The following is a 9,243-nucleotide window of genomic DNA, read 5'->3' as shown; positions in this document are numbered from 1 at the left end:
TACTTTGGGCAGAACCTTGTGCGGCGGCGGGATCAATGCTGGCATGCTGATGAGCTTTGCTCAGATGTTGCCAGAGGCGCCGTGATAATGGTCAGAGTATGCAGAATCATTCCAGGGGCACTGGTGGTTCAGGAGGAATTAATGAAACACACACACACCAAACAACACAAAGTTAGTTTACACAGATAGCACACCACAGGCTCATTATTGGTAACTCAGTGACGTCATACTTAAAGGTCAGAGGTCAGAACCACTCTCCCTGCCCAGGAAATTAAACTTAGCCATCAGGACTGACCCTGAGATTGCAACGCCTGCCAGAGTTAACTCTTTCACACAATTACAATGATTCTCTCTTCACAGATGTCAATGTCATACTGAATTTCATCACTTCAAATGCTTAAATATTCAGAATATATGGAATAAAAACTTAATGCAGACATATTCAAGATCATTTAGAATGACATGACAGTGAAAGCAGCAGCTAGCTGATCCACCTTGTTCTGATGCTCGTATAGTCCCCACCTGGATTGACAATCTGTTTTGATGGAAATCAGTTGTTTGGTCTCCGCTCTCATCACCACTTTGCGGTCTTTGCTTGAAGTTTCCCTGCGAATCATGGCTCAGGCGCTTGAGATGAAACTTTGGCGTGATCACAGCCTCTCCAGCGGCGCCACCAGTGCCTCGCAGTGCTCGCCTACCCTGGGGGAGTACAGGGCCCTGCAAAATGGGCTCCCTGTAATTTCACCTAAATAGGCCTCAGAGGGGCACGGAAATTGGAATGGAAACTGACGTGTGTCATGTGTCCCCGCTGCTGTAAAAAGAGGCCTTTAAGCCATCTGTTAAGTTTTAAAAATCTCAAGCTTTCACAGGCCGTTTCATCTTATTCATCTCCCAAGACCATTAGTCAGTCTAATAGTCTTGTAGACCTTTATAGGCGCAGGATGACGTGTTCCGTTTTGACTTTCTTTTGTGTATTTTTCTCTGAAATACAAATGGGTTTCATTGTTGAAGTTGAATAATTAAGTTTCCCTAGCTGCTTAGAAGGAGGTGTTCCATTATATTTCCTTTATTTGATTAATTGAACCATGAATTTAAACGACAGGATGAGATTATGGTGCCGGTTGCAGTGCTCTGCTCAAATCTATCAGGCTCTTCCTTACGCTGAAATATCCAGCTCTGTTTACGTTCGCCTGGATCCAATACTAAAATGCATACTGACGGAAAATAATGTTAGAAAAGATACAGTAAGATAATGCACCAAAAACACAGTGTTCAGTTTCAGCTGGGCTGGAAAGTTTTGTCAGCTCTGCATACCTTTGGATGACAGCGTTGAAAGAGTAAACACAGTTAAGAGAGTCAGCAAAGAAAACAAGAGAGGGGAGTCAACTCCCCCTCATCACCCCTCCTTCGCCCGTCTCCATGGAATAACTGTGACTACCATCACAAACTCCGTCTCTGTCAACAACTGCCAATGCATCTTCAGACGATAAATCGTGATCAACGCGGAGAGGCGCTACCCAGGCAGAGAGGCAAGGAAGCCGAAGAAACTGTGTCTTTTTTTTTCCTTTTCTTGCAGAGGCATTGTGAATATTCTTTTGTGTCCTGCCTTCCTACTCCCGCCTTTCATATCGCAAAGTTTTGGAGTGTTTCTAAATGAAAAGGTGGTGTGCTTCTTCTACTCCCCAAGTGCATTTCCCTCCCAAAGCACATTCTGTATCTGTGTCTTCCTCCACCCCGTCTCTCTCTCTCTCCCTCTCTCTCCTTTCTCCTCTTTCACCCTACACTTCTTGATTTTCCATCTCCCACAGGTTCACCAGAGGATACCGCTGCCTCAACGTTCTTCTCTCCCCTCCTTCCCATCGCTGCACAAATATTGTTTTGGCTTCTGACTTGATTTCAAAGACGTTTTAAGGCAAGTGATTCTCCGTTTTTTCTTTGTTTTTTTTTTATCTGAACTATCATGAGGAGGATAGAGTCAGCTGCTCAGACCGAGCTTTGCAACACTGTAGCATCCAAGAAAAAAAAACATAGCATCATAATGTATAGTTGTCAAACATTGCTTCCACCCACAGACACACAGGACATCTGCACATGTATGCGAAGAGCAATCAATAACCTCTCTAGTATCATACACTGGCACCTTTTGCTACAGCTTTTAGGGGGGGGGGGGGGGGGGGGGGGCAGACTTCCATATTTGAGCTTCACACTGTATGCTGAAGAACAGAGGGATGAGAAGTGATAACACGCCACACATGAAGCTTACAACATGCCCCACATCAAAAGATCCACTTGTTCTTTGTTGAACCCCTTTAGATTCTGAGAACAGGGTAAAACTGTTCAGTTACTGGTGGTGGGCAGCAAAGAATGAAAAAGAATGCTTGATTCGTGTTCGACAGTGTGGGTTGTATTCAATCCTTGCCACAGACTGTACAAGAATCCTGTTAAATTCACACTTTCTTTTTTAGGGCAGCCTCCCTTCTTCTTGACTCTACAATCTGGGCTCTCCGAGGTGTTTCTGCATTAATTTGATTCAATAACAAAAAACAAAACAAAAACAAGCACAGGGGAAGAAAAGGGAGTCCTTGTGGCCACTCCCTGCACCCTCAGGCTGCTCCTTCTTTCATTGCGGATTGTACTTCCCTTTGCGCCACAATGTTTGTGATGCTATTCTTGACTTCCCTGCTGTGTACGCGGTTTCTGTTCAACCCAGAGCAGTCCCCTGGTGAATCAAATCAGGAGATTAGAAGAACATTCAAACAGGCAAAATTGGCTTGCAGGAGAGCTGAAATCAATCTAAAGTTAAAATTGCGGCGAAAGAAAAAGCCCAGGGTTATTTGGAGAATGGAGGAAGGGCCTGGACACGGATGGTGGCGGCGGCGGGGGTGTGAGGGTAAACCACGGCTGTTTTGGGTAGTATAAGCGTGAAATGCCGCGGCATCAATTACCGAATGATGGAAGGCAATCCGGCTGTGTGTGCCGCCATTCAGCAGGAGAGAGGAGGATGTAATGGATAAACAGTGATTATGCCGAGTCCTCCAGATTGAGAATGTTCATATTTACAGTGTGACACTGGGAAAACAACAGCTGTATTACTGCCTGTCATTTATGCAATATGTATTGCAGTGCAGCACATCTCCGATTACCTCATTCTTATAAAGGTGCACAATAGAATGAATTCTGCTGCTGAAGCTGATGGATCGAGGGCTTTTTCCAGAGCACCATCATGTATTGTATTCTATTAAGTTCAGTGGGAAAGATGTTGACGTATTTTCCCTGAATGGCAAACTAATTGACCTATATGCCACAACGCCGCGGCAAGTCATGGTTTAATACTGTATCCGTCATGGAAATGCCGCTTTAAAACCTGTCACATCCCTGCTTGAAATTCTGAAAAGGGGACAGCTTTAATCTGCCAGGAGCCAAAGCTACACCGTCTCACCTCTGTCTCTCTCCCTTTCTGTCATTGTCTCTCTCTCTTTGTCTAACCCACCACCCCCTGCTTAGTTAAGCTTGCTAAGTGATAGGCCATGGCATGGGCTTCTTCGTTTCAAAAGACAGGCGCATCATTAGAGAGCTGAAGAGTGCAGTTCCTGCCCCCAGGGGAGGGATGACAGCCCATCACCACCCTGGGGCCTACCTTACTTTGGACTATGAAAATCAAAGATGGTGCTGTGCAATTTGAATAGAATAGGATGAAATACTCTCACAGCTTCTTTTTTTTTCTTCATCCAGTAATAATTCTGCTGTTGGAGGTGAGGTAAAAAAAAACAAAAAAGAGAAAGAAAGAAAAAAAAAGACTCAGACCATTTTGAAGTGATAATGATTAATCATGGAGTGAAGGCCAGGGCATTTCAAGATTAAAGAGGTGTTGAGGTTATTGAGAGTAAATAATAAGATATTTGAGTAAATGAGGATGTGGTGTGGACGGAGTGTTGCTTGTGTCACAGCTCGGCCAAATATGAATGTCGTGGGGTAAACATATTGCTAATTCACAAGACCTCGAACTCTACTGACAAACCCTGAAAATACGGTTACGTTCCATATGTCGCAGAGGACGACTTCAGCTTTGGAAATGAACAAACCTTTTGATTTTGGCTTTTGAGGATTGCCTCGAGTTTGCGGTTTGGCATCTTCCTGCGTCTCGGCGGTAACCTTGTTCTGTCAGTACCAGAGTTTTGCTCAGGCTCCTGTCAGGTAGAAGTTCTGATCTGCTGCTATTTATGCCAAACAAAGACTCTCATTTTGATGGAACTGCAGCACCACAGAGAGCACACGTTTGGATCATAGACCTTGAATCACTTTATCATATGGCTCTCTTCACTCCAATTACTCCAAAGCACTTACTGGAGAAACTCACGCACATGCGAGTATATGGGATTTCAGAGCGTACTATAAAACTATATAAATCCCTGGGTAGATACCAGGGTAATATAGGAAATAATGTGCCATTTGGATTTTTAATATCAATTTAAATCTGATTCATATGTGATGACTTTTTTTCCACGTGTCATTTATGACAGTTAAAACTCTTGGCAGTTTAATAAGATGATGCACTACTTAACTGGAGCAGACACTTAAATGATAAGTGATGGTAAGGTAATCTTGAGTCAGTGATGGATTCTTTGTATGTCACGCACAAAAATAGTAACCATAAAATGTGTGTAATATGGACAGAACATTTTTTAATTTTTTTATGAGCCATTTAAATGTGTGATGTTGCTGGTGTTAACAAACCTTGTGTTATAGTAGCCATGTGGCAAACGGACCATGTTGCTGGCTGTTGATCCTGGCCTTTAAATTTACCTAGTGAGCAAAAAGAAATATATACATTAGCGGCCGTCATAGCCTTCAAGCATTTTTTACTTTTCCCACACGTCAGAACCTTTTTTGACATTTAGTGAGCTCCCGTAACATTATTTGATGAGTCTGTAGCCGGACATGATTCTAGCATCCTATTAAAACACGTAGGGGATTTTACTATCAAGTTAGGATTATTCAAATGAACATCCACACAGATTTTATTATTAACCAGCACATTACTCGATCAAAAAGAAGGTCAAATGTCTTTGGATCCCTTTTCTGCCATGTGAACTAACATTAACCCTCACCTCTGACTAGTTTAGTTTGATTCCCTTTTCACCCCTTTTTGCTTGTCATACAAATGAGTCCTCTCTTTTGCAAAATACCGTTTAATTGAATTAGCCACAGATCCAAAGTTCATCCAGTTCTCGCTTTTCTCTGTTGCTATCAGTGCATGAAACACAGACAAAAGCAATGAGGAACATGTCACTTCCTGGGCAGCCGCTCGGCTTTGATCTGAATTTTTCATCGTCAGCCACAGAGCTACTGTAAGCAAACGTGTTAAGTGTGCCAGCATTCATGCACAATGCCCTAAAATCAAGCAGAAGCTAGTTTATTTTCATTACTTTAAGTTTAATGTGTCATACATTTCAGCTTTCAGAGTGTTTGGTACATTCACCGAACTGAACTGATTATTATACATTGGCTCATTAACACATCATCAAGCAGATTATTGTCACCTATTGTCATATATCATTATAGAAGCACTTCTTCATTAATTATATATTATATTATCATATTCATTATAGTTATTCATTATCATGTACATTCTGTACAGACTGATAAGCATATCTACACTTTAATTCGCAAATACCATCAGCTGACAGCAGGGACATGGGTTTGAAGACGGCAATCCTGCATCACTGTTTCTTGATTTAAAAGATTATTCAGTGGGGCTGTGGGGATTGAAGGACCCCCCGCAGTGTCATCCATTTTGGCTCCTGAGCCGAAATGTGCTACTTGGGCAGTGTTCCGCCTGCCTATACACACGGGAGTCTTTGTCAATGCTAATTGGCCAGCCTACCAACCGGCGATGTGGAACACAGCTTCCCAAACACATCACGCCTTGTTTGTTACGGAGTAAAACCAAATGGTACTGTGCCTGTGGCACTGTGGAAGCCGTCGGCAGTCCTGGGATCTGACGAGAGAGTTTAACCTGCAATTTTGTGCCTACAAGCGGCACACGGGTCAGAGGGAAGTGATCAGTTCAGTGATTGCAGGTTGTAGAGAGAGAAATCTCCAACCGGCTCATTCTCCCATGCTGGAGAAATCTCTACTCCCTGACACTCCATTCATCTCAATTTATCGTGTTTTGTTTCCATGGAGAACCTATTAGCACATTAACCGCACTCTCATTCTCACTGCCACAAACGACGTTGAGCAATAGATTCCTCTCGACTATCCTGTTGTACCTCGTGTAACTGTCGGAAGCTGCCGGCTGGTGGTAAGACAGCAAATGCCCCCATTTATTGTGTAGCGATTCTTTCTGTGGCATTTTGCCTGCTCCTGTTGTCTCGCCTCTCTTATTAACATGCACTTAAATTCCCTTTGTTCTCTCAAGTGCTCATTAAAGAATTCAGTGCCTTCTGATGTCTATAGTTTTACATAATTAGAACCCAAGAGGGTTCCACATGTGCACTAAAGTTCTCCATTTGTTTTACTCCGCATTAGAGGAGCAATTTGTTTAATTTCTCTGGAGTTTAACCTTGCTGACTGTGATGGAAAAGCACCTGCAAATCTTGCGTTCAGTCAGATCACTGGTGAGAAAACATTACATGTGAGCGTGGCCTTCCTTGTAATACACAGACACATTAATGTATTTCACTGGCTGTTGTAGATCACAATGTACAATAGGAAAGTGTATTATCATTGTCTTAGAAGTCTTAAAACAATGCATTCATGTGCTGGACTCTTCCCCCGGCCGGGACCAGTGGGCTTCTGGAATATCTTCTGGTTGCCTGGCTTCTTTTCCTGGTCAAAATAGCCAGGCACAAAACCCTCCATAAAATTAATTGGACATGGTGAGTAGATCGCTTTTAACTCTGAGCAGAGCCTGGGTTGCTGTTTACTCCTGCTTCCATTCCCTGTGCTATGTCAAGCTAAGTAGCAGCTACAGTAGCTCTAGCCATTATTTACTCCACAGACATGAGAGGGTTATTGATTTTCCCATCGAAAGTTGTTTTCCGACATGAACGCCGGATAATGTCTGTGAAAATTGGGTCTGGAAATTTTCAGGAGGTTCACATTTGAAGAATGCACAGCAAGAGATTGTCCGGGTCAGATGAGGCGCCTGGATAGATCGCTCTCTCTCTCTCTCCGAACCCTCCAGGGAATTTCCTGCTGTATTCTCACCTGGACTCATGCATGGACATTTTCTGATGGGAAAAGTTCCGGAAAATGTCCGAAGCAACATTTGCAGATATTTGCTTTCTCATATACAGCTCTTCTGGAAAATGCAAGCCCTTCAACGCATTCCTGAAAGCAGCTAAAGATTCTGCAAGAAAACAAATAGCCCCTAGTTGTATTTTGCAAGCGTGCAATGATTCATTTAGCTGTCCTATTTGTCCTATTTGACTACAGTTGTATTCTAATATTTTCAAATGCTACACCTAAAAAACTACTTCCAAAAATGGCCTCCATCATTTCTGCTCCTGTTAAACCCCCTGTGCAGCACGACAACATATCCTGACTCACACAACATCAGGCTGCTAGACCCCCTCAGTGCTACAAGGGGAACTACACGCTCTGTAGATATGTCCCACAGGAGCCATTCATTTCTTAAGACAATATTACAGACCTCCTTGGTAAACCGTGTCAGGAGAAGAAAAGTGTGGTTTGTTTTAACATTCTCCCCTCCTCTCCTTATGATCCTGCAACAGGAAAGGAAGAAAAAAAAACCATTTGGCAATGTTGGCCATGCGCACACGGATGCCAGCATGAGCGACAGCATCTTGCCCTCTTTTCCACCAATCTTTCCACCAACCATCCTGGAGCCCTTTGAGTCCATTCCCTGTCTTGCAGCTGTACAAGGCCACGGATGAAGGCAATGCATGTGTGTGTGTCTGCGTGTGTTTATGTGCGTATATACACACACACAGTTTTAACTGTAGTTTGTTTATGTCGGGGGGAGGGCTCTAAGTTGTGATCCAAAGTGAGAGGCCCGCCGAGGAAAACAATAAAGCACAAATGACAGGAACAGATGGCCCTCTTTATTGTCCCCTGAAATGCAAACACTGAATATCTTTGCTTGGTGGGTGGTATTATTATATATTTATTTTCTTCCTCCTGTCCCTCTCCCTGCTAATAGCACTGGTGGCTGGCACCCACCCACATTTAAGACTAAAAGGCCCGATAAAGGGCTGAGGCCAGGAGCTTATTTTTGGTTGCAAAAGATTTAATGGGCAGCGACACTGAACAAGTCCGACAAGGGGTGGAACAAATGTCCCAGCACTTGGACAGGAGACAGCCACAGCTAAGGCATCCACATGCAAAACATGTCTGAAAAGCAACATTATTGCAGCACAGCATGTGGTGCACTACATTCACTCTCTGGAAAATGGCGATAATTCTGTACAAAATCTTGAGGTACCGGTTACTTTAGAATACAGTGATTATGATGAAAGGTGTCGAATTAAGGTATTTCAGACACAGCAGCTGAATATCTAGTTTCACTTCTTGCTAATCTAAAATACACCAAAGAGATCTAACTTCCAAGTAAAAGTAAGCGACTGAATGAGTCTGCCGAGTGTGTCGAATGATTATAAAGGGTAAAATCTGAAAGCCTGTCTCCTTCACGGGAGCATTTTCACGCTGCTGATGCATATGTTTGATGGTCAAAAAAACATACCTTTGTCGGCTCAAATGTCAAAAGGAAGGTGGCAGGTAGGCAGACATCTTGACTCTGCAAGGTGAATGTTTATTTACAGTGCTCACCATTACACGTGTAACTAAGTCAAAGTTATAGAAAATACAAAGAAAATAAATATGAAAATCAACCCATGAAACCTAAAACAAAAGGTACATGTTCACGGCAGCACGGCCTCACCATGTTCTTCCTGTCCCCCAGAGGAAAAGGAAAAAAAAAAAATTGCTGATGAATATATAGGGTGTTCAATCAACACCTACACGCCTTCAGCCCATACTAGTATTTACTGAGGGATGAAACATACAGTGACTGTAATACCAGGAAATATAAATGATCATTTAACTCCTTTCGAAAGCTCATTACATTTCTCAATCACTTTCTGAAACGTACGCATCTCAACAGATTTTACTAACAAACAATAAACTATCAAACTAAGCATTCTGACTAAAAATAAACCCCACCCACCAGTTGGTTTAACCCATGGTGTCAGCGATGACATCACCAACACCATAAAAATC

The 9,243-nt window shown here is 42.9% G+C and overlaps 1 long non-coding RNA gene across 1 annotated transcript; it reads right to left on the bottom strand.

Annotated features, from left to right (window-relative positions):
* Positions 1 to 2,331: 2,331 nt before the first annotated feature.
* LOC118291310 lies at positions 2,332 to 5,235 on the bottom strand. Its single transcript, XR_004786610.1, has 3 exons — positions 5,187 to 5,235; positions 4,735 to 4,803; positions 2,332 to 2,719 (listed from the first exon to the last, which is right to left on the bottom strand). It is a non-coding gene; the product is annotated as an uncharacterized LOC118291310 (long non-coding RNA).
* Positions 5,236 to 9,243: the final 4,008 nt, after the last annotated feature.

Source organism: Scophthalmus maximus, chromosome 21 (genome assembly GCF_022379125.1).
Source record: "Scophthalmus maximus strain ysfricsl-2021 chromosome 21, ASM2237912v1, whole genome shotgun sequence".
Lineage (NCBI taxonomy): Eukaryota > Metazoa > Chordata > Actinopteri > Pleuronectiformes > Scophthalmidae > Scophthalmus > Scophthalmus maximus.
The sequence above is the reverse complement of the archived record's forward strand: the minus strand, read 5'-3'. Positions and strand labels throughout refer to the sequence as shown.